Raw genomic sequence first — 27,169 nt, 5'->3', positions numbered from 1 at the left:
GGAGAAGGAGAAAGAAGGAGAAGGAGAAGGAGAAGGAGAAGGAGAAGGAGAAGGAGAAGGAGAAGGAGAAGGAGAAGGAGAAGGAGAAGGAGAAGGAGAAGGAGAAGGAGAAGGAGAAGGAGAAGGAGAAGGAGGAGAAACCCATTGGTTTTGTAGAATTTATTAGGATGCAGGGCTATAATGGCTTCTTTTCTTGGTCTGCTGAAATATCCATGACAATTCTGAGGGTCTTTTCCAACATATCTTAGCTCTCTTGAAATAGGAAGTGTGGTGCTGCATAAATAGAACACACAATCTTATTGTGCTTGATATAACTAATTTTTTACATACATTCTAATTTATTACATAAATTCTGTTCTCCTGATCTGATATTCCATCCTTTGCCAGGTAAGATCATAGCACATACTGGAGGTGAGATGGCTTTTTTCTAAATAATTGTGACAATGAAGAGTTTGATATTCAGATCCTCAGTTGCTATCAGGAATTTTGATTAACCTTCCCTTTCTCTGCCTCTACTTTTCTGCCTGTTTTCAAGGCAACAGATGAAAAGATCTCTCAAGGCCATCTGCAGAATTAAATTTGAGATTATGGTGCAAGGAGATACAGCACCAGTTAATTTAATTGGTTTTGAAAGAGGTAAAAAGAAAACAAGCTTACAGCCCCATCACTGAAATCATATTCCAGAGGCGTGCTACTTCATGCTATTATTTTCCCTGAAATTCATCTGAATTTTGTTATCAGCAAATCAAAAGCTGATCTTCCAAACTTAACATAAATTCTGATCTAAATCCTTTTTTTACTTGAAGCCAGACACAAAATATATTCTTAAACACTGCTGCTCAATTTACACCCTGGCTATTAATGTTTCATCTGACTGTTCTAGTCCTACTTATTATTCCTTCAGACTCTATAAATGCACAGGACAAATCCCCCAAGTTTTTCTTTTCAGGCTGCAAATTCAATTTTGGTGACTCTACACGAACTTTGAAGCTCTGGTTGGAGCCAGTCACTAGGAACTGCAGCTCCTGCTTTGTAAAGGCTTAGTCTTGATTTTGCAAAGAGCTTTTGTGTAATCAGTCAATTAGAGCTGTGACCAGTGATCCATATCAGCACCTGATAGGGAGTGCAGGATTGGTACGCTTGGAATCCAGGTTTCAGCCTTTCTGGTGTGGTAGTGATTCTCAAACAGCAACAATATTCAAGGTATTACATTGATTTCTTCAATTCCTTGACTAGAAACACATACAGTCAACTCTGTGTTAATTATAGAAATTATGGACATTGTTTCTTTCAATATTTCCATCTAGGCCTGCACTATTAGGATATCCTTCCCCAATAGTTTTCTGTAACATCATCTGGAAGTGTAAATAAATGCACTGATACAATTGCAATCAGTTATAACAACCAAATCCTTCCACTACAGCTCCAACTGAATTTGTTTAAACTCTAAAACAGTATAGTTAGATTGTTTTATCTCTTTGTAGAAACCTAACTTTAAAAGAATATTAAGCCAGAGTAAATTTTAATATTAAACCCAGAGTAAGTGGGTACTTACTTAAAGGCTACATATTTAACAAGACACTTTAATAGCTGCTGTTCTGTAAGAAAGAATAATTGGGGAAAAAACTTCAGAGCTTAGCATTATTTTATAGTTTCCCCTTTCAACGACCCCCTTAGATCACATTTCCTGAGATCTCTGTTGTTACAAAATGCTCACATGATTACTGACAATAGATGTTGAATGGAAATGTGTTCTCCACGACTTAGAATGGCATGAATATCTTTATTTGCTGTGCATAGAGCTTGCCACTGCCTTTAAATACTCAAATGTGCTGTAAGTCACTTGCAGTCAGTTTGACTTAAATATTGCTAATTCATGTCTGAATGTAGTTTTGTGTGCTTAATAATGGAAGAGTCTCCAGAGCCTGAGCAGCTGTGAGCACGTCATGAGAAGCCATGTCCAGGGCTGAGGCAGCTTCCACCTTGGATGAATCCCTGAGAATAAGAACTGGAAGAAGATCAGCATTGGGGCAGAGCAGCTGGCCTTGTTTGCTCTGAGATTCAGGGATTGCTCCTGAATTTGCCCATAGACATCTGGTCTCAGGCACAGGGATGCTCCTGAGGATGCCTGACTGCTTCCCACAGAGACCTGAGGGGTAAGGGGGCAGTGCAGGGATGGATGAACAGGGATGTTTGCTGCCCAGGCACTGAGGAGGCAACTCCTTCATGGAAGAGGCTGTCCACAAGGAAAATGGCATCAGGAGGAGCAAGGAGGGGGATGGTCCTGAAACTCAGATGTTCAGGAGAGAGAACATCTGGAGATGTTTGGAGAAACCAAATGAATGGATGCACCAGAAACTGGTAGTTTGAGAAGGGAAAAATCCTGGGGCTCTGCCACTGGCATTAATTCTGCCATTTCATCTGGCTACACCAACTGTTCTTCAAGAAGGAAATGAGTTCTCAGGTTTTCCCCTGAGGACCAGTTCCTGTGGACTCATCCAGCTCCCCACTCCAGTGCCAGACAACAACCATCAGAGCTGGTTTCTCAGCACTCTCCTTACCACAAAGGTGTCTCTGGGAGGGATGTACCCCCACCTGCAGTGCCTTCCTCCTCTACCCCATGGCAATATGTGGTGTTGAACAAGTTCTGCATCACCTTATGAGGCATCTGTGTGCCAGGTCTGCTCTAACTTCTGATAACCAGTGTCACATCAGCCTGCCTCACTGCCTTTTGCACCACAGCTTGCTGCTGCACAGCTGCCCTGGGGTACTTTAAACACTTTGGCATTTTAAGGGAAAACATATTTAAGTACCTGAACCCAAAATGAAGGTGGGTCAAGCAACTGGACTCTCAGCATGGAAGAATGGCATTCAGGCCACACACACTTTATCTGGGTGTGGAGCTCACCCTTTCTCCAGACCGTGGGTACCTAGTGCAGAAGCCAAGTACCTTCTGGAGTCAAATAGGATGGGGTTCACCACTGTTTCTCCGAAGACTGGAAAGAGAGAGAGAGAGAAAAGACTCACACTTTCAAAGCATGGCTGCAGAAGAGAAGGGCCCTCGTTTTCCATTTTCTCTTTTCTAAAAATGTGACAGAAAACAACCTGTTGAGGAGGACCAGAAGTAACACTTTTACCCATGGGATCTTGTTGATGCTGTTTGTTTATCCATCTCCATGGACCTGACTTGGCTTTGGAGGGAAGGGTGTGGGCATGCAAGGACACCTGTCCTGGGCTCACATCCGTCATCTCCTTCTCTCCTGGGTCATGATGGATCCAGACTATTTGAACCCCGTGGCTCAACTGGAGCTTAAACAGAAAAATGGCACCCTCCTGTGGCAATGGTTTAAAAAAAAAAAAAAATTAATAGCTGTGACTAAATTCAGAGCAGGGTCTAATCCTATCAGCATGTGTTACCCCTGTGTACACCCACCAAAGGAAGCTTCACGAGGGATGAAGGTGCCCCTCCGCTTGTACAAAAACATTGGGATTTGAGTTCTGGGGTGAGGCAGGGAGTGCACCAGAGCAGAGCCAAGGCAAAAAGCCTCCAAGGTCAGGCAAGGAGTCCTGCAGTGAGCTTGGAGGCAACTGTTCAGCAGCACGGAGCCACTCTGGATCCCAAAGTCCACATCCGGACAGCTTCAGAGCCTACATCCTTTTTTTGGACTTGGCTCTTTGTCAAAACCATAGGGTACAGTGCCTGCATGGACTTCAAAGGGAGGACACCAAATGTGATTTGGCCCAGGCAGTTACGACCATTTATTGCCAGCATCTTCCTCAGATACTGCTGCCAAGGGTTAAAATGTTTACATGCCCCCTGATTTTAAATGGACCGGGTAGCATGTCAAATGCCAACGAGAGGGACAGCTGGAGTATCTAAACCAAGAGCTTTGATCTTGGTATCTGTAAAAAAGAGGTCATTTAGTCTCCCCAGGAAGCACAGACATTTAGAAGGTCCCCGTACAACTCATGCAAGTATTTTATTAACAACAATTTCTATTCACATTTAGGTAGGTTGTATTACTACTTACTTAAATTCCTCTTATATATACATGTATATGCATATATGTGTATGAATATCTGCATTTTTTGTGTGTGTGTATGCAAATATGTTCACACACATATCTCATATCCACGAATCTGTGTGCTTGTGTGGTTATCTGTGTGCTTTCTAATGTCCAGCATTTCTATGCAGATGTACTGATCTGTAACTTACTTGCAAACAAACGACACTGATTTAAGCATTATATTTTATCTTTAAGTCAGTGTTCGCAGAAGTAACCTGAAAAATTTGTCTGTATGAGATGTTTTGAGTAAACCTGCAATTGTAATAAGAGTGTGTGGTGGTTTCAAGAAGATGCAGGCATGAAACACAGACTTCATTTTGCAGTAATCAGGTCTGACATTGATTCAGAAGAGAAGAATTCTAAAATACAGTATTTCACAGGGGAAATATTTTTATTCTTTAGTGGAGGATTTGGTGGTTAGTTCACAATGCAATTAAAATAGCCACCAGATGTTTATGACTTCAGGCAGCAGTTAACTTTAGCCTCTCTGATAGCTGTCCTTTGCTTCTTTGTCAGAATAAATAAGTATTTTTCTGCGCTGGAGGAAAAAATCCTTAATTTTTAAACATACGGCAGGGGGGCGGGTATGTATTTCCATTTGGCAGAGCTCATGTTGTTCTGTGACAGACTTCTAAGAAATTATAATCTTGAAGTTAAAATAAAATCTCTCTCCAGGATGAAATAAACATATTTACTCAAATGTGAGATGAAATGTACAGTAACATCATTAAACTGAAGTGATTTGTGAGAAGCAGCATTGTAAAAGGCTGTGGCTTTTCCAGAGCATATAATAAATAGAAAGATACTTTTTTCCCCCCATTGAATAATAGGATTATTAGTATGCAATTTTTTTTTAAAGACACATTTAAAGAGAGCCTGCTGGGCTCCTATTCTGGTAATTTTTTTAGAGTCTGTTTTTCTTATTTGTTTCTGGGCTATTAATTTTGAGGCCACATTATATTCAAATTATATTTGATTACCAGGCTCAGTAAGCGATCACAGTTTGTGTTCCATCACCCAAAGGATAGTTAATAAATTAAGCTGCACACTAACATTTTAAGAAATAAATTATTGAAGTTCTGCAAAATAAATTTAAAAAAAAAAGAAGTGAAAAAAGTTTATAGCAACCTGCTGGGCACCTTATCTAAAGGAGAAGGAGAGCTCCAGACTGGGGGTAAAAAACCCTGGAGTGTCCTTACTTTAAATGCTATATTTCAGCTATTCAGTCATGTCTGAGATGATGTGTTGACAAAGTAATCAATAATTTAGGATTTTAAACTTATGAAATACCTCAAATAATATGGAAATAGATACGAGATTTGTATTCATGGGTACATAGCAATTTTAAATAGTTAAATAACAGTATGATTTTCAGAAACAAAATTATGGCATTAGAAAAACCCCACAGAGGGGAAGGAAAATAATAGATAGCAAGAGAATATCTAATTTTGGGGATGTTGGTAAGGTCTTGAAGGTCTATGTCCATGCACAGAAATGGCAGATTCTCACCTAAACCAGGCAGTGTCGTGGATCTGTGCTAATTTGGAACCCTCCAAACAAACAAGCAAAAGGATTGAATTTGCTTGGCTCTGCTGAGCCCAATTACACAAAGATTTGATGTTCAGTCCCTTGGGGCATCCAGACACGATCCACGGAGCATGGAGCCACCAAGATTACTGCTCCTCTTGGAAAAAAACCTCACAAGATTGCAGTGGGCTCGTTTGGGCTGTTATGCACAAACTGTTTGGGGTCAGAAGAGAGGTGAAGTCAGTCCCCCCACACTTCCCTAGGCGGCTGTCAAAGTGAAAGCTGCTGCAAAGCATTTCAGCTGGGACAAACAGGCATTTTCCCCACTGGAAGACTGTGCTCTCCCTATTCCCATCTCTCTGTGTTTCTCTGGCAGTTGCTGAGGCCAGGAGCCGAGGCTATGGTTGTGCTCATCAGCTCCAGCCCCACATACGGGGGACTCAGAAACACCCAAAGTGACACAGGATGGGATATCAAAGGCTCTGACCCCATGCAGAGCCACATTCAGCATTAACCCCTCAGTGTCTCTATTATGGCAATCATTCAGACTGAAAGTGTGGGTTTTTAATTTAAAATAAAGTACACTGTGGTTTTAGGATACACAAGTCACAGGGTGTTGGGTTTGCTGGCGGTGTTGTTCCAGCAAATTTACAGTTCATGCCTCCTGCCACCCTCGAGTTTGGGACTGAGGGTGAGTCGGAAGGACTGCAGCAGGAAAAACAGTTAATCACCCAACAACCAGAAGCTGTATTTTTGTAAAATACAAGTGATTCACTCAAACCAGGGCATCATGCCAAAATCAAGACCAGCAGGTCAAAAGCAAGTCACCCTTGCATTTCACTGCAGGCTGCCCGAGGTAATGGAAGGGCTTATTTTGTTCTGTCTCTGATCCTGGAAACTCAAATTAGGCTCTGAATGAACAACAGTTCTCCTGAGCATGCAGGTCTTCCACAGTACTATTTACAAAAAAATTGATTTTATTTTTTTTTAACCAGGTTTTCATGACTTAATAATATATCTTGGTAATAGGGTTCAGGTGTAGAAATATATCACAACAAAAATCCCTGCCCCAAACTGCTTTCCAGCCTCGAGTGTACAAACTGCTGTGTCTCAGCTGCCACTGCTTTCTCTCCAAAACCCAAACTTTGTAATATTTTATTTTTAACCTGCTGCAGGTGGTAGTGAGTATCTAAAATCAGTGTCAATCAGTTTAGCACCATCTTCTAGTCAAGAATTTTCTTCTAGCTGCAGAATTGTCCTGTTATCGTGACTATCTTGCTTAGTTCCCTTGTTGCTTTTTTTTTTATTAATTTCCACCATGAATTACTTATTGTGATCAGGAGAGAATTATGTCATTTGATTCAAGGCTGGTATTTCCTTCTGTCTTTTCTATTACCTGTTCTGCAAATAGTTCCTTACCATTTTATTATAAATTAAATAGTAACTCCAGATTTCACAGCCTGAACTTGTTCACTTCTTACTGTATTTTGTCCTGTCCTTCCCTCTCTCTGACCCTTTTTTGCTGGTGTTTTCCAGCCTCACTTTAGCTTTAGGTTCTGGGGCTTGCAGACACTCCCCCACTCAGACATTCATTTCCCTGTGTCAATGGCACTGCTCAGATGTGCAAAGTAACTCAAGTACTGGATCTCGTGGAGAGCAGGACATGAACCAGCGGTGATCTGAGTATAAACCAACCAAGCAGGCTCCAGAAAAGCTTTTCTGAGCCACAATGATTTCAACGTGCTAAAATTCACAAAATGCAAGGCAGATGTGCAGTGGTTGGGAAATGATGTTGGCCATGAGATATGAGCTGTGATAACTTCTGACCCTCCTTTTGATGTTCTCCCTGTGATGATGCACTGCTAGCAGGATCACCTAATGCAAAACAAAAAATAAGCAGGGAGGCAAAATGCAATTGGGAAGCATTAAGCAATGGTTTGAAAAAGCCTGTTTTCAACCCACTGGAAGATGTAGAAAGGCTGTTTGTGTAACAGCCTCCCTGTTGCCCAGAAACAGCACATGAGACTACTGAGTGTCTGCAGAAACTCCGATCTGTTTTGTTTAGCTTGGACGTGCAGGAAAACTGATTTTTAAATGTTACTTCAGCTTTGAGTCAGTGATTACTTTGGTACTTTAACAAGCCTTGCCTGGAAATGGGATGTTAATTGTTGTTAATGAGTCTGTCCACCTGAGTAAGCTCTTCAGGGCAGAACTCACAGAACATAATTCCTCTACCATGTCTCCAGAGTCTGCACTGCTGACCCTGGTGTCTCTAGCATTTAAGAGCAACAGCTCCAAATCTGCTCCTTCAGACCTCAGAGCTTTCTTCTCAATCCAGGACAGTAGCCAGTTTCTGTTCCTCTCTCAGTCCCACAGGATTTCTGGAATGGAGTAAAGCCAAGGTTCATTTCTTGCTGACATCTTTGGCACAGGGAGAGGACACTGGTGGGTATGGGGCTGTGAGATACTGAATAGGGAAAGAAGTGGTTGGGAAATGGAGCTGGAGATCCATATTTCTATCTAGCTTAATCCATGGTGTGGCTCTGAGTAAAGATGTACTGAGCTGCTTTATCCCGATGACATTTTTTTTCTGCATTGACAACTTCTGTTCCATTTGCTTCAGTTAAATTTTCATTGACCTTTCCTCTGCTACAATACCTTGGACCCATTTTTATGGCATTTCTTTGCAATCCATCAATCACGTTTGTCTGCTTCATAGTAGCTCCCTTTGGGGCTCCCAGGTAAATAACAAAATAAAAAGAACTAAAAAAATGACATTAAAATATTTGGGATAGAGAGAAGGCAAAGTTTGAGCAGTTTGAAAGATAGTGAAGCTTTATATTTTGCTTTAGTGGGTGATACCTGCCTGAGCATGTGTTATGGCCTTATTCACATGGAAATAAAACAACTTTAGGACTTAGTTTTGTGTCATAGCTGATAACCCTATTTATCTGCCTCTAGCTCACCAGGCTTCTTGTGCAACGTGCAAAGTCAAAATTATCACATATGGCATTATTCCCCAAGTTACTCCAGCTATCCATCCAAAGTCACCACAAGGCTGTATTATGCCATGAATTTCTTAATCTCATCCTCCACCATGAGAGCCAAATAAAGGGTGGGGTTTTTCAACCAGCAGTAAATGTCACTGGGGCTTGGCTGCTTCAGGCCAAAGGAAGGGCTAATGAGCTCAGAAGGGCTAACAAGCTCAGAGACAACTGCCCTCTTGGAAAATTCCCTGTGAGCAGCTGCTCAGCCACAGGAGCATTGGATCCAGAGATCAAAGCTGGCAGGGCATCCCATGAGGAGGAGGGCAGTGATTCAGCCAACCACCCTTATGGTCAGCAAACCCTACAGAGGAGCCCTGTCCATACTGCCTGTGCCCTGGGGAATAATTCAGCTGGACAGCATTGCATTCCCCACACAGAAATATTCTTTTAGTGTTATTCTAGATCAAATTTTTTACTCTGCACACAGTGTCCATATGACTACATGTTTCCAAACTCATTTCTGCAAGAAATCAATGTTTTTCTGATGGCAGTAAGGTTTGCCCACTTTTGGGCTCATGAAGCCTCACGTTCCCAAATCCAGCCTCATCTCAGTGGTGGAGCAGTTACTTCAGCCCAGTCATCATCCAGAACTGGAGACTGAGGTGTCTTTTCATTGACCCACTGTACCATTTTCACTGTGCTGCTCCCTCATTTTGGGTGGGATTTACATCTGCTGCCTTCTCTAGGCTGAGCTAGTCCCCAGCCCTGCTGGAGGCAAAGACCTCTTTCCAGACTAAGGGTGGTTGTGGCATCCAGGCTGGGCCAGGGATGTACTGCTCTTTCCACATCCAACAGTCCTCAAATTAAAAAAAAAATAAAGCAGAGGGGAAAAAATCCAAACAAAAAATTCCTCATTATTCCAAATTATTCCTCATTATCCATATTATTATAACAGTGAAGAAATATCATGTTGCATGTTATTGAAGCTGTAGTTAAAATCATCTGGGTTATTGATCTTTCCACAGGTAGCTCCTGCTCAGAATTTGTTTGCTCATTGCCCAGAAATGGTGGCCTGACACACAAGGACCCATTGTCACTTTGTCCCCTTTCAGTTCATTTGATGTAGTCTTGGCAAAGTGAAAAGTCACATTTGAAGGGCACCTCTATCTCCTGTCACTGTTGCTATTAAGGGACATGTTCTGAACAATGGCCAGCCCACGTTTTAAAGCTTTTAAAATGTTCTTTGTCATTACAGTGCTACTGTTGGGTTCAAAGCAAATTCAGCTAAGGTGGGATTGAAGAATTACAGAATTAATTATCAAGAGTTCCATTTTGTAAAGAAAACATGGTAGAGGTGAAAAATGAATGTCACTTTTATTGAAAAAAGCACACTATTTACAGAGGAAGAATGTGTACTTATTTGCAAATCAGAGTTGCAGTTCTGGTAACTCATATTATTTATTTCTTGAGGTAAAATTAATATTTTCCCCTCAAACAAATGCTACTTAAAATTTCAAATCAAGTGACTGAATAACTTTTAAAATTCTGATCAAGATTATTATTTTTTTAAGTTATTAACTTTAAAGAAATAAATCTTTTGAATCTTTAGACAGGAGAGTTTTCCAGAAAAAAAAAATACAAGAACTGATATCTGATTATGGTCAGATTTTATTCTTACAAATTTTATTCTTACAGTTTTTACTGTCTTCATTGGGACTAAAATCTAGAAACAACAATAAAAGTTACAATATCTGCCCCTGTGAATGGAAATCTTTGCTCTACAGAGGTTTTGTAGATCAGACTGGAATACTTTTCAATTTAAATTCATTTAAGTACCCAGCAATTAAGGAATAACTTCTCAAATGTGATTTCTATGTTTAATTCTATTTCTATATTTTTAGATATGTAAAATATAAAAGCAGATTTTGGAAAAAGCAAAGTGAAAAATGGTCACAGTAAAGGTTCACATGCTGAACTGTTGAATGCATTAATTATTTTGTGCCTTACTTTCATGCTAAGGTTATTCCTGTGGAAGATAAAAATATTTCAGGATTCTCATAAAGTTGAACCTGGTCTAAATAGCTGAAAATTATAAATTATAATCTGATACAGGATAGTTTTATGTTCACATGACTTTTAATAAGCAGGAAAAAAAAATTAAATACATCCAAGTTTTATACAGCCTTATGATAATCACCAAAAATGTGGCAGTGCCAAATGTAGAATTTATTCCTACATTTAATAGCTAACAATATTATATATAATGTATGCAGTATTATACTATTTAAAAATGTTATAATTTAAAATTAGCAATATAGGACTACTCACAGAAAATTATTTTAATATATTTGTTCCAATATTTTTTAAAAGTGTATTATTGATCTATTATTATAATTATACTATTATTTTACTATTATATTTATACTATTATATTTTACTATTATAATTATACTATTATTATTATAATTATACTTATAATATATAAGAAAAATATTATATTATTCTATTATATCAGAAGAAGAGTATTAATAAATATAGATTATCACAACAACATGTTATATATATAAAATGAAACCACAAAATTGTGTTGAAATTCCTTATCACTTTTCAATATTTTTCTACTTTTAATATCTACATTTTCAATATTATTTTAACTTATGATTTAATATTATTATATATTTTAACTTATATTTTCATATTATTATTTTTGAGGACTACATTAATTTTTTTAGTGGCCTGTGCTTACTATAGGCTTCTATGTCCAAGTCATATATCATTAATATTTTTTTTATAAAATTCTATAGTTTTAGGAAGGAACTTTTCTTTATTTTCTCACATAATGTTAACTCTAAATATATGTGGTACCCTACATGGGCTGGCATAGTCAGGTTGTAATGCCATGTGGAGTTTCCTGAACTTGCATATAAGAAAAATAAACATACACTCCACACAGCTCTAGCCTTTTTCGGATTTTTTTATTTTTTACATTTGTTACAAATTATTTCGATATTTTGGAAGAATGTACACACACCATTCCATTATTTCACACTTACTCAGATAAAGAAAGATTTTACAGAAGACAAAATAAATCAGGAAAGGTTAATTTAAAAATCAAGAGGATTGAGCTAAGTCTGCTTTCTTTCACATTCTTTAGGAAAGTTTAAAAAAGTCAAAAAGTATTTTAAAAATTGTGATAAATGGTCTTACTGCCTCTGGAGAAATGAAAACAATTATGCACAGAGTTCTTAATTCAAATTTTTTTCCTGTGTTATATTCTTTCTAAATTTTGGTGCAGAACTTCATCAATAAATTCAGTAACATCGCAAATCTTCACTTCTGAAAAAGAACACTCATTCTTAATACATTATTTAGGATCTGCTGCATTCTGTCCCCCTTTCCTCAAGGTATTCATAAATATATGGCCAGCTGTTAACAAGAATTGAAAATCCTCTGGCTCATGTTTGGTGAGTCCAAAGGCCAGTGATCACCTTAAAAGAAAAACCCTAAAAATAGAAACTTTCACTAGAAATAAACATCAAAGCCCTTGATTAAATAATGGCTTTGGGCCTATTGAGGAAAGGAAATAGTGGCTTTGTCCTTCCTCTCTGAGGTCAGTCACAGTCATGGCAGGGTTCATATTTTATCCCCATTTCCAGTACTCTGGACCACTCTGTCTGGATTTCATCCAGTGTCCTTTCAAACCTGACCAGTATAAGGTGAATATCAATGCAAATAAATTCAAGGGCAAAAGCATGGGGCAGTGACATGTCTGCAAAACAAAAAATAAGGCTCTACAACAGCTGTGTGGTATCAGTTTTGCTCGATGCTGCAAAGACCTGGGGCATTACGCAAGCTGACAAGAAAAGATTTGATGCATTTGATAGCAGGTGTTTAGGAGGGATCAGTAATGTCAAGTGGCATCACTGTGTCAGGAACATCGAGTTTCAGGACAGAACAAGAAAGGAGAAGATTGTGGACTTCCTAACAAGGCAGTGACTTCCATGGTCCCACCACTCCAGGAGCATGCAGTGAGGCTGGAGGGTAGGGGAAGGTCTTGTGAGCTGGGTTTGCTCCTCCTGGCTTCCCAGCCCAACCTGAGGCTCATCAAAGGCTGAGAAAGACAGTAGAAATCTCTGGTAGATTTTGAGTTAACTTTGCTGAGGATGAAAAAGCCTTGGGGCAAAGACTGTTCTTCTGCTTCTCTAGGGTGTAGGAAGTGGTCCTACAGGGAAAGAGATGAATGGGAAAAGGAAAATAAAAGATATCTTTTTGCAGGACTGCTCTTCAGCAGGAATATTCACACAAATCAAGGATTTCCAAACCAGGCCTCTAGGGTTTTGTAATGAAAACTTAGACCATGCTGACAAAATGGGCTTTAACAGACTCTGCAGAGCCAAAATCTACAGCAGTAGGCTCAGCTGACTCCAATGAACTCCCACAGATGTGAGAGCAGAAAAGTCCCCTGTTGTTCAGATTTTCTCTCAGAAACAGCCTTTCTGCATGTGGCTGAAGAGCATCTCTCAGTACAACACAGCCCAAAGAAGATAACTTAAAACAGATGGGAGCAAGAAATACTGAAGCCAGGCCATATGGGTAGAGTGGACCTGTTTGAAGCAAGTGCAGCCAAATGGATTATGATGTAGTAATGTGTGAAAGAGGTTGCACTATTGTATGGACTATCTGTAAGTGAATTTTTTCATGATTGAATCAAGAAAACGAAATGTACTCCATCCAAATGTTAATGAGAACCATACTTCAAAAATATCCATGTTGAGTTCTTGTATCAAATAATATCAAAAATAACTCACTGTCCAAACTAGGATCTTACCTTTTTGTTATTTATTTTTAAAACCCTTACTGAGGTTTTAAATATTCTTCTTAACTCTGCAGCTGGTGAAGTTTATTTATTTTTTTTTTTTTTAGTTTTTGTTCTTTTTATTTTTTTATTTACAGTATCTTTAGGCTTCAGAAAATGTAAGTAGCTAAATAGGTAGGTAACTAAACCAACTGTAGGTAACTAAAATAGGCCATTAAGGTAAAAAGATCAAATCCCTATTACTGGTATATATCTCTGGTTTTGAGCTAGAATGTTTTTCTTTACTTTTCCATGAGCAGTTTCGGATTGCCTTCCAAAAATAGACACAACTAAAATATAATACTTCTAGTGGTAAAAATGTTATTTCTCTGCAATATTCTGAGCTGTGTTTTAAAAGCCAGCACAGGAACACTAATCAATGATTCTACAAACAGAATCTATTACAAAATTAATTTAAACCAACAATACTTAGCCCAAGCTATTTTCAGTTGAATGTTTGGCTCCAGCGTTGACTAAAAGAGAGTGAAAATATTTATTCAGGCAGCTAACTGGCCTATCAAACCTTCAGCATTTGGGAGATCTCATGACAGAGCAAACACTCACACGAGTGCGAGGACAGCACCACATTTCAGCAGCACCCCGGCGTGCCAGGTCTCTGCAGAATGAGACCTGGTTAACACCAATGACATTTAGCAAATTACTGCAGAAAACTGATAAGGGCATGATCCTTTTTTATGGCGAAGATCATGCATAATGCCTGCTGTGCCTCAGCACCTTTTCATAAATATAGAATGAGAGCTTGTGGCAATATGCTGACAGATGCCACAGAGCATGCAGTGATTCCCCCTGCCCCAGGCCTGGGGGCTGTACCTGGAACCCCCATGGTGTAACACTGAGGCTGATCCCACAGCTCAGGAGGTCACGTAGCAATTGTGCAGGACAGAAAGTTGGATGAAGTGCTGAGTTTTGAAGGATGAGATTAGCTCTTACTGTATTACGTGGAGAAAACACATTACAGCCTGTTTAGGCAATGTGTGGTTTCATTCTGCTTGTAATTGTGTGTGTGTGCATGCAAATATACATATAGAGAGAGGGCTGAAGAGAAAGTGTGCTAAAAAGCTGGTTTTTATAAATTTATAGAGCAAACTTTGGCATCAGGAGATGATAATTACTATTAAAATATCTTCCATGTGTGTCAAATGAGGGACTACGCCTGAAACAAGAGCAATTGAGAGAAGCCTCTTTCTTACACTAAGATTGGATCCTGACCTAGGTCATCTGGGGCCTTTCCCACCAAAAAACCCTGGAGACAGGACTCCAGCCAATGGCAGCTAGATAATGGCATGTGATTAATGCAGGGATGGACAGCAGCACGTGGATAATCTTCCAGAGAAAGCACATGGATCTGCTGCTGAAAGATGGGATGGGAAGGGTACCACCTTCCTGTTGCATGGCAGCTCCAGGGGATTTGAGAGTTTCAAGATCTAAGAGATAATTGTCTAAAGGACTGTCAGACTCATGGAGGTGTTTCAGTGTCCCCATGCTCTGGACACACCATGTTTGACCCTTTGGCTAGGTGTGTGTGATAGGGGTTGGCCTGCAAGGCTCACCACCAGAGGCCCATTTTCCAGGGGAACACCTAGCACAGCACACTGGTATCACTTCAGCACCCTGTAAACTCCAGGATTATCAGTGGGAAAAACACATGGATGCCTCAAGGTCAAGTTCACTTTTCCCTATCTATTCAATAGGGATGGCAACTGTCTAATATTTAACCTGAATGTCCTGGAAAAATTTTGTGATTATGGCTAGTAGAGGATTTCCTAAATACCTTTTCCTTTAGAAAAAATTTTCTGGATCTTCTCCTCCCTTTTTTAATTAGGATAAAGCCTTCTCTCTCAACCCTAGGAGAAAAAAGGCCAAATCATTATGCTAGCAGAAAGTAGCATCATGATCTGGGTATATTTCAGATGTATATTCAGGGGTGCAGTATGCCAATACAAAAATCAGTGGTAACTGCAGTTTTGCAATTTTAGTATGTTGTTCATGCCATTTACTGCTATCCCATTTGAGAATTATAAGAAAAGGGCTGTGCAATTGTTTCATGCCATAGCCTCTGGTTTTCCTGACCACTCTTCTCCTCCAGACATGGGAGGGCAGGGACAAAAGTACCTTTGGGATTAAGAGAACAACCCTGACTGTGCTTCTGCACAGAATGACAGCAGCCTTTTCTGGGAAGTGATTGCACAGCATTTCTTACAGAAGAGACAACACAGCACTTTGTCTGGGTTTTTGTGGTATTCCAGATCGTAGGATGGATGTAGCATGGCAGACTAAGTGCAGTGTTAAGTGCTAGAGTTTCAAGTTAAGGTGCAATTGTCTAGGTAAGAGAGTCTGAGCATCTTGGCCACAGCCAGCTGTTTCCCAAACTCTACAAACCCCTTTGATTGGGAACAGCTCTCTATGGACTCTATTTTTGCTGGGGCAGAGAGTTAAGATCAAATCAATGAATGGCCTTATTCACAGCAAAAGATTTTTGTGGCAAAAGATTTTGCTGAGGGAAAAAGATCTTTAGAAAGAAGAGTGTGGGTCTCCTCCATGTCTCTGTGTTCTCATGAACTTGGCAGAAAGAAGGAAAAGACTAGACTTAGATTATGACATATTTAGATAGCTGACAACTGTTATAACTAGTAACTTTTCTTTTGTTAGAATGATGCTGTTCTGTCAAAACAAAAATTCTTCTGATAAATTTAACTTGTTTAAGAAGATTATAGACACTTTTAAAACTATTTTATCTATTTTAGAAAAAGGAAATAAAAGCAGTTTGGCAGAAATATTTCAGCTATACTTAAATGTGGTTGGCTCAGGTGATGGGGAACAGGGATGAGGTTTTTTTCCCCCAAGCTGAAATTTATAAACACATTCTTTTAATTCTGATTGAGAATGGAAACAGAATCTGAAATGGCAGAATTTTCCATGGGATAGAAACTCCCGTTTTGACTTAGCACCAAGACAGAAACAAAGATAAAAAGTTATAGCAAAACAGAATTTTACACACAGAAAATAAATCCAGGAACTTCAGACCTCAAATAATTCTTAGGTGCAAGAGAAAACCTAAGAGTTATTCAGGTCTCTTTCAAGGGCCCATGTCCAAGAAGATGCCACGTTTCTCTCTTGCACTGACTGTCCCTGCTGCTGGCTCAGAGGGACCATGGTGACTCTTTGCTACTGCTTCATTTTCAGAGAGCATTTGTGAGCATAAATTCCATGGAGCTTATGGAAAATGAGCAAGGTTATCAGTCCTCATGCACACAATGTTTTCAGGTAAAGAACGAGCTGGCCTGTTGAGGCTGATTTCAATGGGGAATTAACAGACCTTGGTGTATAAGTTGTTCAAACAATACCTGGCTCACCATCAAAGCTAGGTGGGATGGGGACAGAAAGGGCATGAGTGGCAGCATTAGACACCAGAGTAACTTATAAAGGTCTCAAAGGGGGAATTTCCTTTTCCAAAGAAAAATCTGGCTAATCCTATGAATTTACAATAGGTGGAGGTTCATGCCTCCCCTGCACCAACACAAGTTTTATTCAAGATGATCAGCAAAAAAAACCCCCATGGTTACTCCTTCACACCGTGGCTTATGTTGGCAGCCCAGTGGTGTTGTGGCAGTGGTCAGTTTGTTGGTTGGCCCAACAAACCACTGCTTGCTGGCAAAAAAAGCAATGTGGATGAACATTCTCCACAACTTCAAGGCATCACAGAATGGTTTTTGTTGGAAGGGACCTTAAGGACCACCTAGTTCCACTCCCACAGCCATGCCTTGTATCACATCAGTTTGCTAAAAGCCCCTTCCAGCCTGGCTCTGAACACTTCCAGGAGGGTTTGCAGACAAATTATGCTTTCTCTTTTGTCCTGGCCATCACAGACTGTTCCACACGAGTTTAGGGTTTGGGTTTACAGTTCATCTTCCAGATACTGGTGTTTAGCATATGGTGGGAAAAGAACCTTGCTCTTTCTCTTCTGGCTTCCCCAGTCACATTGAACTTTTTGGTGCTTAGAAGATAATCACTCTAATTTGTGTTCAAAACCTCTGTATTTTTCAAGTTTGAAAGCTTTTCAGTCCTCTTTAGGACCTTCACCATAGGAGCTGAAGTGTTCCCCTCTACCTCCAAACCATTGACATTTTGGGGTCCTTCTTACATATATTTTTGATCTTTTCAAACTGAAAAATTCTCTTTCTCTTTCCATGAGACATTTTTATTGCAGACCTGATCCTCTTCACCCTCAAAGCAAAACTCAAGAGAAAGAAGTAATTCCAAATCAGTCTATACAAAAAGAGCCATGATATTTTTCTGCCGTAAGGTTTTTCACGTTGATCTTCACTGAAATACTGTGCATAGTTTTCTGTCCATTGTAATTGATGGCACTGTGATGAGATACCCTTTTTTAGAGCAAGAATAACTTGCATGGTTTTGTTCCTAAAACATACATTGTAAAAAAAATCTTCAAGGGTCAAAACTTCAGTGCTCCTAAACTACTCTGGGGCTTAGCTGATCTCATTGCTGTTCCCTCTGAAAGCTCAAAAAACTAAATTGAATATATATATATAGTCCATAAACAACAACTGGGACCTGTCATTTGCTGCATCTTTATTGTCTTTCAAACACAGAGAGAACCCAAAACTCACATTCAGATTTGCACTTCAACAACACAATGTGTACCTAAGTCTGTGCCCTGGTGGGAGAAGGGATTGTGAGCCTGGAGGATCACCAGGTTCAAAATAAAGGTTGCCAGCCCTGAGGATTCACAGTCTAAATAGTTCAGCAGTTGTAAAGGAGCAGGGGGTGTGGTTTTTAGTGAAATCCAAGGTGACAGCATCCTTGGAACGTGGCTCTTGTTTGTACAATGGAGCTTTTACACCAACATTTGCACGGCTCAGCTTCTCCTCTTAAGCTTTTAAGACCTTGACCTGCTTTGCAGCGATCTAAAGGGCATTGGTGATTTTACTCCCTGAACGTCTCCTGCCGCGTGAAGCAAATCCCACATGGAGTGTGCCAGTGCCTGTCTGGGACATGGGTAAGGAGCACACAGCAGGGGGGAGAGGGTTTTATCAGATGAATGTTGGGCTGGGCGCATAACAAGTGTTATGAATTATGCAGACAGCCAGAGGAGTGCCATGAGACCCACACCACCCTGTCACACCCTCCGCTTATGCCCCTTCCCTTGCAGAAAGGGCTATTTTAGGAATGTTTAGGAGAGCTGAAAAATATTTAATTAGGACTATTTTTTACCATTCTGTTAATAAAGTAAGGGGCCCTAATTGCTTTGGTCTATCACGTGCCTTCATTCTGACCAAAAATAGCCTACTCTGCTCCTAAGAACATTACAACTGTAAATTCTGATAACTTGAGAACCAGGAATGAGCATCGATATCTAAAAATGTCCCTTTTCGACAGCACTGAGAGACTGGGGCTAAATCTGGATATGAAGCTATGGCATTTTTTACTATAAACAAATGCTGTCAGTGACTGCGTACTTTGATCTGATAGACCACGAGCCAGAGTAGATTTGTGGGGAAATAATTCCAATGACAAAGCACTTGAGAGAGGGGAGGGGACAGGGCTCAGCGGGGAGCCTATGTGTTGCCAGATCAAGAAATTAGAGGGTGGATTGCAGATGAAGCTAGGAAAGAATGTGTTCTAGAGACATTTATCATAGTCTACCTAGGATGTGAGCCTTTTTTATATTTATTCACCCCTGCAACAATGTATTTATTTATTTGTACATATATACAAATATATATACATATATTTATGTGAAAACGTGTGATGTCCTTCTGTCCATATTGCCATGAAAAAAAATTTAAATATTTATAAATAAATATATTATATTAATATCATATTAAATATATATATGATTGTTTTTTATCTACTAGATCTGGGAGAGAAACCATTCCCACCAAGGCTTACACCAGTAGCATGGTGGCACAATGGCACCCTCTGTTGCCCTGCATGATTCTTTTGATGGCTGCTGCCACATGGATGTATTAACTCCTGAAAACATCTGTGCTTCACCTTCTCCAAATCTGACTCCTTCCTGCCCAACTTCTTTGTTTGTTTGGAGTTATCCTCCGTTATTTCCCTACATAACAAAATCCAGTTTGTTCTTTGAGCCTGTACTGGAGGGGATGGCGAAACTTGAGATTAATGAGCAGGAGGAAGATTTGAGAGTCTACATTGCCGCACTCACTGTGAGAATAGCAACCTTCTGCCCCCATATTTTTCCCCTCTAACACAGCTAATGACAGCTTCCCGCAACAGTGGCATTAAACACAGCTCAGTCCTGCAGAATAGCAATCATTTCTGGGAGATGCTGTGCGAGACGGCGCCCGGCGCTTCCTGGAAAGTGATTAGTCCTAATGAGATCGGGTTGTGCAACTCTCATGCCACTAATTAAATCACAACTTCTTCTTTTTTTCAGTTACACAAAAGCTTGATTCATGAATTAAAATACATAGTGAATCTGATTGTAACTCTGATCCTCTGTGTGTTCATAATTAAACAAGCAGTTCCTTTATGAATTGAAACAAAATTCTTTCTGGGGCATGGTAAGTTTTCACTCCTAATCATATTCATTTACATCCATGTGACTACACTTTAATTGCTCGTTAATGGGATGACACACAACCACCTTGTTCTTGCTGGACTTTCCTAATTATGACATTTTTGATCTTTAAGGACACCAAACTCTTCTCATATAGGCATTTTTTCAGTCCTTTAGCTTCCCACACTCTGTCACATTACTAAGAATAATAAAATTATCTTGCTCTAACATTATAATTAATGACTGATTTTATTGTGTTGGCATAAGAAAAATAAATATGTGTTTTCCATTACTGCTGATATGACTGCCTACTTTCCCCAGTGAAGTCTGAAAAAATGATCAAATGCTTTAATTACAACTGATCACCTATGAATGATCAGTCAGAAGTCATCAAATGTCGTCGTCATCATCATCAGATTTTAAATTTTAAAAACCCATGTTTTCTTTGATAGGAGTTTTTTTTGATAAAATCTTTTACACTGAAAATCTTCAAATCTTGATATAAAAGGGGAGGAAAAGAGAAATTCATAGAGAAAGCAAAAATGTGACATAAAAATCAGTTTGGATTTTGCATGTACACAGTAATTTTTCAGAATACATTCACTTCCTTTGACACAAAGATGTTATCGAGAAGTCAAACTGAGTTTTATCCCAGGCCTCATAAAAAAAAGCATGTTTGATAGTTGTGGGAAAGAAGGGGTCTCAAGATGGATCTATTGTTCTTGCAGAAAGATCTCATTTCAAAAGTTAAATTACTCGTAATGATTCCATGTTAATTTGTTATTTGAATCCCCTGCAGTCCCACGTTCCCCAGACAGAGCAGGATGATGGGAGATGGTAAGGATGTTAGTTAAGCTTTTTGGCTTAGAGTAGATCTCTGCTGAAACAAGTTCTGATTGCTGTTGAACTAGATATGTGTTATTTTCCTTCTAAATGAAACCTGCAGGTTTCAGAATTCAACAAAACCATTTCGTTTCTGATTTTTACTTCAATTTTTGTTAAAAAAACACCCAACAACACAATGGTAAAATGCCAAAGAAAAGTTTCTCAGAAACAAAACCAAGCCCAAAATAGCAGTATTTTAAAAACAGCACATTTCAACAGGATGGAAATTCTTTTCCCTTTTTATTTGCTTAAACTAAAGTGCTGACAAAATCAATACATTTTCTGAAGTGTTTCATTTTGACCAAATTTGCATGTACTGGTAGAATAATGGATCCGCTAAACTGATTATTAGTGGGTGAGGCTGCATGTTTTCTTTTTTGGTGTAAGGCCCCTACAAGTCTACTGAGACTGACTTAGTCTCTCCTGAATAGAGAAATTATTCTAATAAAGACAAAAACTCCAAACCAAAAAACACCCAGAACTGTTGTAACTCTCATCCAGAAAGATGAGAGGTGACTGGTAAAAACACAATACAGAGCCACATATTAATGGATAAAAAATGGATACAGACTACTTTAGGCAGTGTGTTTGGAATTCCAAAGCACCATATAAAGGATAGAGATGAAGGAAAAGGTGGATTGTCCAGAGACAAAGATGCATATGAAGAATAAGATTTCTGACTGATTGGAAGCTGGTGAAGGAAAGGCAAGAAGGGAACCCCAGTACTTACAGGCCTGTTTGTGTCGCTTCAGTGCCTGGTAAAGTTATGGAGATTATTCTGGAAGATATTGAAAAACACCAGAAGGGCTCCTGGGCAGGGAAAGCTGAACGTGAGGCAGCAGTGCCCTGGCAGCCAGGAGGGACATCCCTGTCCTGGGGACATCAGGCCCAGCATGGCCAGCCGGGCAAGGGAGGGATTGTCCCGCTCTGCTCGGGGCTGGGGCGGCCTCACCTCGAGTGCTGGGGGCAGCTTTGGGTGCACAAGGTAACAAAAACATTAAACTAGCAGAGAGTGGCCAAAGGAGGGCACGAGGATGGTGAAGGGCCTGGAGGGGAAGCCGTGTGAGGAGAGGCTGAGGGCGCTGGGTCTGTTCAGCCTGGAGGGGACAGAGGGGAGACCTCAGTGCAGTTACAAATTCCTCCTGAGGGGAACAGGAGGGACAGACACTGATCCCTGCTCTGTGGTGACAGTGACAGCACTGAGGGAATGGCCTGAAGCTGTGTCAGGGGAGGTTTGTGTTGGATATCAGGAGAAGGTTCTTCCCCCAGAGGGTGGCTGGGCACTGACCAGGCTCCCCAGGGCAGCGGTCACAGCACCAGCCTGGCAGAGCTCAGGGGTGTTTGGACAATGCTCTGGGGCACAGGGGGTGACTCTGGGGGATGGTGCTGTGCAGGGCCAGGGGCTGGGCTGGATGATCCTTGGGGTGCCTTTCAACTCAGGATATTCTGTGATTCTGAGCAACTCTGTGAAAACCCTAATACAATAGGCCAGGAAACCAAAGCAGGCCACAGAGTGCTGCCTGTCCTTAAATAAAGACAGATTCATGACAGGTGACTCCTGTTTTCCCTCTAGTTCACAAATATTTTGTTTAGCTACACAGATTCCCTGGAAGTGGGGGGCATGTTGTCAGGTCAGAGGACCTGCTGTTGGGTTATATCATTGTTATGAAAGTCATGCTGCTAAGGAGCTTTGAGTTGTACCTCATACTGAGAATAGTCTAAATAATCTGTGACTCAAAGTATCTCTCATCAGGGATCACTGTGAACACGAGCAACTTCAGCTGACCCAACAAGCTAAACACAAACATGTCAAGATCTCAATAGCACCAGAACATTTGTTTTCAATATCCTGAGTGTGAATTCAGGGCCAATGGGCAACATTTATTTGGTAATGGTTTTGTTTGCCAGATGTTTTTTAATCTAATTTTACTGCAGAGCACATTTGAGTATGTACTGGAATTAAAATGATGATAGGAAAGCACCCAGTAGCCAACTCCTGGCTTATTGCAGCAGCATAAACTGATTTCCAAGACAAAAGCCATTATTCCACATTTACATGGGTGTGAGATATGAACCCAGCCCATTCTCTTAAGGGAATTCTCTTGTAAACAAATAAATTAATTTGAAATCACGTTTTGAGAGTGGTAGGGCAAGAGAGAGCACAGGCTGCAAAGCTCTGCTCTCTCTTAGGCTGAAGGTTGTTCCTCCCAGAGGGAAAAAACAAAGTGCACCTCACTACCCACTGCCCCAGATGCTGAGGCCGACCATAATTGATCCTTCTGAAGCTGCCAGGAGCCCAGAGGGAACCACAGCCTGCAGGAGACACCCAAAACAAGGAACACAAACAGGTAAAACTGCAGGTGAGATGAGGCATGGAGATATTTTTCTTGGGATCCTGGCAAAGCTCCCCAACAATGCCCTGCCCCCCATCCCCCCCCATCTCCCCAGCCATAGCTACAATACACTGCAGGAATGTGTTCTTGGATGTAAACCATTTTCTCAACAAGTAACTTCACTTTTTAATTATAATTTCATTTTGGACAGCAGTAATTGTCAGGTGGACACATTAAATATGGAAGCTGAATAATGCTGGGACCAGAGAAAGGTTTCTGACTCTAAATGAGCTGCACTTACTAAGTTCTATGTCCACATCAAAGGTACTTTGAAAGGAAATAGAGCTGACACACTGTTACATTTCTATCAAAATATCACATGCAATTTTATAGATAATTGCTGCTGTAATGTATTCTGTGAAGAAAATAGATCAGGAATACTGAGACACAGCTCAAAATGATAATGTGTCTTTTCCCCCAGGTTGTGAATAGATTCAGAGCAGGAACAGGGCCAAGTTTAAGGAGAGCAAATATCTGCAGTGCAATATTTTATTCACAAGAAAATTCCTCAAGTTTCTTATAGATAATTCTGGCTGAGAAAACATTTCTTTAACTGCAAAGTTTTATTTGAGTGCATTTTGAAGCACTACTGAGTGTGAGCCCAGGAGGACAGACTGGGGTTATTTTTAGAATGCTAACTCCTAGAAAAAAACAAGAGCATTCCTTTTTGCAATACACTTTTTGTAAGTCTTTGTAGATTGTGGTTCTAGAGATTGTATATGGAATGATTTGTCCATGATAGAGAAGTCCTTAAGCCAAAATCTCAGATCCTTGGGCTTTGCATACAGCTCTCCCCTTTTCCTTTTTATTGGTCATAACCCTGGGAGAACAATTCCCCAGAGTGTGGAGGGAATTTGGGTCTGAATTTGAAATTAAAGTAAGGTTCATCCACTGAATACATACTCTTATTTACCGAAGGGAGCCAAGCTCAAACCACATCATGTTGAACTTTGGCCATATATTTTATAAGATACGACTTCAAATGCAAGAAGGCATGCCAGCTTAAGAAAATACCACTCTTTCCTCCTTTCAAACAGATTTTCTTTGCTTTTCTAGGGTTTGCCCTCTTCACTGCTCAAAGAGTAAGTATTCAGTTGATAAATGGGAGACCTCTTCCAGACAGAGTCCATCTCGGCTACACGCACACTATTAAAAAATGTAAATACAATTTATAAGGGAATCCAAAATTTTCTAGGAACGCTTAAACCTTACAGGAGTGTCAGATTGTTCAGACTGAGCAGGGTCTGTCCAGATGGCTTAGTTGGGATATGCCTGCTCACCTCACCAGAGGAAACCCAAACTAGAACTTAGAAGGGTTTATTAGCAAATCCCACACACACTGAGCTATCCTTATAAATACCTAAGGAATTAATTTATAGGTTAGCCCAGAGTACAAAAAGAGGAATGCATGGGTTTTTCCACAGATGGTTATGTGAAAAAATATTTCTCCACCAGTTGTTATTACTTTGAGATAATATAAATTACTCCTGACTTCTACAAATGGGTTCAGTGGCAGATGTAGTCAATCAAGAAGGGCCTTGCTCTGGATTTTAGCAGCACTTTAGGGCAACAAGCATAAATGCTTCACTAATATTTAAGATGGGATTCATTGATGTGGCCATGCTATTTCATACACATAATTTAAAAGCATCTTTTTAAAAATAGACACTCAATAAACTTTCTAGCTGCAGAGGATCCTGAATAACCTCTTAAAGAACACAAACATGAAAATTCCACCAGAACAAGCTCCTTCCTATTCATTCTTGATATTATTTCACATTGAAGCTTGTCAAATATTTAAATACGCCATGTGTAGTTTTTTGTTTGTTTGTTTGTTTGTTTTGTTTACTTCAAACAGTTATTTACTTCAAACAAAAGATAGCACTTGGTTCTGTAACTCCCTGTAAGCTCCATGAAGGTTGTACAATCAGATCTCTGATAAGTCCTATGGAAAGTTGTGGATGACAGAGAATCCACATTTGTAGTTCTCAGTTTGCTGCCCAAATGTGATTTATTATTATTATTATTATTATTATTATTATTATTATTAATGTCTGTAGAAACAGTAAACTTACATTTTTTACATTATTAAATGTGATTGTTGTATTTATATTAAAATAGATAATATTGCAAAAAGTGCAAGGAGGAAGGAACCTCTTTACCACATTGGGGGAATTGTAGCAGGTTGATGTTTTGGGAAAAGGGGGAGGAACTGCACCTTTCCTGAGAGCAAGAGCCCACCTCTATGGGCAGGCTGCCACAGACAGCTCAGTTGCCTTGGGTAGGAGAGGCAGGAAACTGGACTGCAACACCAGTGAATAGGAAGGTCTTAGCAGAGTCACAAACTAGACACTTGCCAAAAATATTGAGATTTTAATCCCCAGAATTACTGAACAATTTCTTCCTCAGTTTTCACAGCTGAGACTAATTTCTCATTTCTCAGGGGTCTGTGTCCCTGGCAAAGGAATGTGGACAAATGGATGACCAGAATTGCCCCCTGAAAGTAATGGAAACTGTCCTGGAATATTGGATTGGAACAGCTCTGTGATGGTCATGGTAAGATTTCACAGTTATACTCCAAACCTTTAGTCAAGTTCTGATAGCCACCATCAGCCCTTTGCGGTGAACCATGGGGTGAGAATTGTTTGCCCAAACATTTACTGTTTAGTGAACATTTCAAAGTCAGCATTTTGCTAGAGCTGTCCCATAAAGATTTTTTTGCCAAATCAGTGATATTATGATGCCCCCTGTCCTAAAGTCTCCTGCAGCTGGCAGAGTGGGCACTGGTGAGGGTGGCTCCTCAAGGTTAACCTGTGCAGACTCCTGCATTTTCTGACTTTTTTGCTTCTGCAAGGCAATGCTGCGTCTACATGAATGTCATTTTTGTCATTTAATACTGTTGCCAAGCCACATAATTGTTAAGAGACTACACAGTGCAATTTAGCACAATTAAGACAATTACACAGTTGAGCACCATGAACAGTCAGTAGCCAAAGTTTTTGCCCTAGTGTAAGGAAACCCAAAGGCTCCACGTATTGTTCCTGTGCACCATTGGGGTTTTGATTGCTGATGAGCATGAGGATGATCATGGGGCACCGTCAGACCTTTTCACCAGGGGGATGCTCTTGATTAAGGAAGAGGGGATCTGAGCCCATTCCCATCACCCCATATGTTACCATGTGGGAACTTGACCTCCGAGCGTGTTATGTGAGCCGCGCTCGAGATCTCACCAAGAGAAGACACTTAACACATTTCCTCTGCATTTCACATCCATCTGAAATGTATTTAGCTAACTTTTGAGGTACCTTGCATGTTAAACCTTGAACCACAATTGTAACCTCTCCAGTTTCCCTTATTCACACAGTATTTGATTTGGATGACATATTTTTATAATATTTATTTTTCAGCCCATTTTGAGACTCTCATGTTAATGCCACAAGAACTTCAGTCTGCTGTATAATATTTCAGACATGGAGGGGGGAAATAAAAGAAGAAATAAAGAAAAAGAAAAACCAGCCGTCTGCATCCACTTAAACTACATTACAATAAAGCTCAGTAAAGATCTGATCAGCAGTTTTTTAGCCTGCTCTGGTTTAATATGAAATAAATTAGTGGAAAACCGAAAGGCTGAAAGGAAATTTTTTTGCCACTGTTTAAAACAGGACATGAATCCTTTAACATAATATTTACACACACTATATTAAATACTTTCTGCAAAGGTAAAATTTAACACTGCCAGCTTCAGACAGACTGGGAATGAAATTTGTTTACACTTAATAAATCTGATTTTGTGAAGAAAAAGTTTTGTTCTTTTTCCCTTTTCTCCCTCCTGTGTATACACTAGCATTGACAGAAAATCCTTATTTCAAACTATGTAAATATACTCATTT

At 39.9% G+C, this 27,169-nt stretch overlaps 1 long non-coding RNA gene across 5 annotated transcripts; it reads left to right on the top strand.

The window, feature by feature from the left end:
• The first annotated feature begins 3,329 nt into the window (after positions 1–3,329).
• LOC132326748 (uncharacterized) lies at positions 3,330–26,904 on the top strand. 5 transcript variants are annotated; one of them, XR_009486324.1, is made up of 5 exons: positions 3,330–4,010; positions 23,077–23,234; positions 24,336–24,361; positions 25,723–25,835; positions 26,687–26,904. It is a non-coding gene; the product is annotated as an uncharacterized LOC132326748 (long non-coding RNA). The 5 variants fall into 5 exon arrangements; XR_009486325.1 differs by lacking the exon at positions 23,077–23,234; XR_009486326.1 differs by lacking the exon at positions 24,336–24,361.
• Positions 26,905–27,169: the final 265 nt, after the last annotated feature.

The sequence above is a fragment of the Haemorhous mexicanus genome, chromosome 4, assembly GCF_027477595.1.
Source record: "Haemorhous mexicanus isolate bHaeMex1 chromosome 4, bHaeMex1.pri, whole genome shotgun sequence".
NCBI classification, from domain to species: Eukaryota; Metazoa; Chordata; class Aves; order Passeriformes; family Fringillidae; genus Haemorhous; species Haemorhous mexicanus.
This window is presented reverse-complemented; position numbering and strand designations above follow the sequence as displayed.